Source organism: Gekko japonicus, unplaced genomic scaffold (genome assembly GCF_001447785.1).
Source record: "Gekko japonicus isolate JY-2015 unplaced genomic scaffold, Gekko_japonicus_V1.1 scaffold2312, whole genome shotgun sequence".
Taxonomy (NCBI): Eukaryota; Metazoa; Chordata; class Lepidosauria; order Squamata; family Gekkonidae; genus Gekko; species Gekko japonicus.
Window position 1 is genome coordinate 208,890 of NW_015162019.1, and position 4,191 is coordinate 213,080.

A 4,191-nucleotide genomic window follows, 5' to 3' on the forward strand; every position below is an offset into this window, starting at 1 on the left:
CGCTGTTACCTTCCCACTGAAGTGGTACCTATTTATCTACTTGCAATTTCTTGCATTCGAACTGCTAGGTTGGCAGGAGCTGGAACTAGAGATGGGAGCTCACTCTGTCATGCGGCATCCGGGTCTCGAACTCCTGAACTCCTGACCTTCCACAGCCTGCAGTTCAGCGTCTTAACCACTTGAGCCACCGCAACTCCTGAATCTGATCCGAAAGACCTAGGTTCAAATCCCCACTCTGCCATTAAAGCTTGCTGGGTGACCTCGAGAAGCAAATAAGGGCCGAAGAGTCGAGGAGTGCTGGTCAGCAGCTGTCCTGTGGTCAAGGACCTTTGTTGCCCTTTTGCCAAGAAGGCGGCTGGTCCCGCCTCACCCCGGTATGGAGAACTGCAGTCAGCTGAAGTTCTCCAGGGTCTCAGGAGAGAGAAGCCTCTCCCAGCCCTCTTTCCCGAGATGCCTCTTTTAAGGGAGATTTGTTATTTATTTGTGCACTTACTTCATTTTAGACCCTGCTTTTCTTTTCAGTGGGGACCCAGAGTGGCTCACATCCTCCTCCTATCCAGTGCGCCCTCTGAGCTGCGGAGTCTTGTGAGCGCAAATTCTACTTTGTGAGCTTACTGGCATTGCAGCTGTGAGCGAGCCATTTGGCTGCTGCATAAATCCGTTTGCTCTGGAGCCCACCCTTCCTGAGCGAAGGCAAAAATGTGTGAGCCGGAGGCTTAAAAAACAGTGAGCTAGCTCACACTGACTCAGCTTAGAGGGAACACTGCTCCTCTCCTCCATTTTGCCCTCACAACAACCTTATGAGGTAAGTCAGGCTGAGAGAGTGTGAGCGGCCCAAAGTCTTCCAGTGAGCTTCCGTGGCACAGCTGGGGGGTTTGGTCCTGGGTCTACTGAATACTAGCCCGATACGCTTAACCATTACACCGGACTGGCTCTACACCACACTTCCTGACGAGGAAAGAATGCCAAGACTGGCCCGAGGTCACCCAGCAAGCTTTAATGGCAGAGTGGGGATTTGAACCTAGGTCTTTCAGATCCAGTTTGGTGTAGTGGTTCAGTGCGCGGACTCTGATCTGGGAGAACCGGGTTTGATTCCCCACTCCTCCACTCGCAGCTGCTGGATGACCTTGGGCAAGCCACAATTCTGATAAGAGCTGTTCTTGAAAAAGAGCAGTTTCTGTCAAGAGCTCTCTCAGCCCCAGGACTTACACCTCACAGGGCGTCTGTTGTGAGGAGGGGAAGGGAAAGGAGTTTGTAAGCCGCTCTGAGACTCCCTTGGGTAGTGAAGGGCAGGGTATAAATCCAATCTCTTCTTCTTCTTGAGTCTCAGCCCCAAGTTGACAGCAGGGTTTAGTCTAAGAAGCAATTGCTCTTTGGCTCTAGTTCCAGCACAGATGGAGGTGGGGATGGACAGCGTGTACTGCAAAGCAATTGCTCTTTGGCTCTAGTTCCAGCACAGATGGAGGTGGGGATGGACAGCAGTGCTCCCGAACCCTGGCTTTAGCTTCAGCCCAGCAGTGCACTCTTTAGTCAATCAAAAAATTCCAAGTAGATGAGAAGCCGTTCTGCTCCACAAGGTTCTTAGGTGGATGACCCTTCATGCATCGACCAGAGAGCAATGCTCTGCTGGTATCGGACTCTTGAAAGCTCATACCTGAAAAATTTGTTGCTATCTAAGGTGCTCCTGGACTCTGCTGCAATGTAATTGCTCTCGTGTTCTCCTAACTTATATGAAGAGATGGTGCAGCAGATGATTCCTTGCTCCTTTGGAGAGAAAAGGAGGAACAAAGGCCACGCCAGATTCAGGATCTTTTTGCACTGCAGCTCCGGCACTGTGGAATCCTCCAGAGATGTGTTGCTGTCCCTCTTTCTGGAAACTTTTTCCAGGGACAGGTCACATCTTCCACGTTCTTCTACCAGGCCATCAGGAATCCACTCATCAGCATCTTCCACGTTCTTCTACCAGGCCATCAGGACATCTGTTTTGTTAGTTCTGAAACGGGTTTTGTCGATGCCATCTTATTGTTTGGACGTTTAAAGCTGCTTTATCACCTTTGGGCTGCCTTGGAAAGCATTTTATGTTGTCAAAATGCTGATTATTAGCAAGGGAAATAAATAAAATGGGGAAAGAGCGTTCTCCCGCTGGGAGGCCATCCTGGTGCAGAACAGAGATGCCTTAGCTCAGGAAGGACAGCTCCAAATCACGCACATGCGCGCGCACATACACACAACTTTCCAAGACTTCCAGAGGATAGAAAATGCCTGAGCCACTGAGACAGAGCAAGGGGGCGGGGGGAAGCTTTAAAATTATATTAGCCAAAGTTATGGAGAAGCTCATGAATGGCTATTCGTTAGTATGGCTTAATAGAACCTCCATATTCAAAGGCAGTGTACCTCCAAACATCACTTAGTGGGGCAACAACTGGGGGAGGCTTTGGCCTCCATGGCTTGCTTGCAAGCCTTCAGCTGGCAACTGTGGGAAACACAATGCTAAACTTGACCTGACGCAGCAGTGCTTTTCTTGTGCTCCAAGGGAACGGGCCTTGGCTCTTCTGTCGTTCTCACTAGGCCTTCATCACTCTCCTGTCCACCACACAGCCTCGCCCTGCAGCAGGCCTTTCGAGGGAGCCCCCTCCTCGCTGCTGTCAACTTCAATTCGGCCAAACCAAGCCCCGTTTCTGCCTAGCATCGATATTCTAGGGCTTGTCTCTTCTGGCCTGGTGCGATTCCTCCTGCCCTTCTGCATTACAGGATGCAAAGGCAATGGCTACCCTCTTTTCGTCCAACACAACCAGTTGTTGGATTTTTTGGTGGGATTGGGAGGGGTTGATGGGGTCCCCTCCTTCCGCAGAGAAAAAGAGACTGGATTTATACCCCACCCTTCACTCGGAGTCTCAGGGCGGCTTCCCCTCCTCTCCCCATGAGAGAGATCCTGTGAGGTAGGTGGGGCTGAGAGACCTCTGACTGAGACCTGCTCTTGAGAGCTCAGAGAACTTGTGGCTGACCCAAGGTCCCCCAGCTGCCTGCATGTGGAGGAGTGGGGAATCAAACCCGGTTCTCCAGATTAGAATGGGCTTTCTTGGAATATCCAACGCACTTCACTAAGCCTGGAAGAAGCTGTTCCCCTGAACTAGGCACACTGCCCCTTTCACGTGGCTTCTTGGCATGGGCCAATCCCCCCCAAGGGATCTAACCAAACTGGCTATCAGATGATGGATCTGCATGTAAACTCAACTGCATCCAGAGTTTGTTTGACAGGAAAGTGTTGGCAAGAATGCAGTCAGGTTACATCAAGCCACAAGAGTATACAGGCTCTCCTCTCCCTCTGCACCCCCTATTACCCCAAATCAGAAACCTATGTGGAATGGAAAAAGCGATGTTATCCAGGCACTTGCACCAAGGTAACCAGCAGCTCCCTTGACAAGGCACGCTTTAATTAGCCACTTCCTACCCCTGGAGACCAGCTAGAAGCAAACAGTGCCGAGACTCAACAAGGGCTGCGGAAGTTGACAGGACTGAACTGTGCCTCCAGTCACTACATCACAAGACATGCAAGAATCCGTCCTGTTGAGTCTCAGAAAGAAAATCTTGGATACCATTCAGAAATGTACCGATTAATTATTGAAAAGTGTTTGCTATCAATTGCTTAAGTTGGGGGTGGGGGGAAGAGAAGTTTTGGAAACTAGACAAAAGCCAATAGATTTGCCTTGGGGGATATACGAAGAGAATCTCTAGGCTCTTGTTAAAATATTAACCGCTTCCTTCTAGGTAACCTGTTGACATAGCGCTGTTCTTGCAACTGGGGTAACAGGAAGCAAACCAGAGATAAACAACAGGGAGCAAACAATCTCTTATTGGGAGACACAATTACTAAATTACACCTCAGGCTGGGAAGCTGTAACAGTAGATGATACCTCTGAGCATGAGCAAAGGGCCTTATTGCTATCACCGTAAAGCAACCCTTGATTATCTGACGTTAAGTAACAAGGTTCCTGAACAGTGGTTGTGAGTTCCCTACAGACTTTTAAAAGAAAAAATTAAGGTTTGACCGACCAGCATCCTACAACCTGTTTGGCTTGCAGAAACTCCCAGGTCTGATCCTTGGCAGCATCTCCAGTTAAAGGACTTCAGGTCTTGGGAAAGACCCTTCACTGCCTGGGAAGCTGGAGAGCTGTTATCAGTCAGAAGAAT

General features: G+C 49.8%; 1 pseudogene; it reads left to right on the top strand.

Annotated features, from left to right (window-relative positions):
• The window catches only part of LOC107105511, a 10,292-nt pseudogene extending 7,606 nt beyond the window's left edge, over positions 1–2,686 (top strand).
• The last annotated feature ends 1,505 nt before the right edge of the window (positions 2,687–4,191 follow it).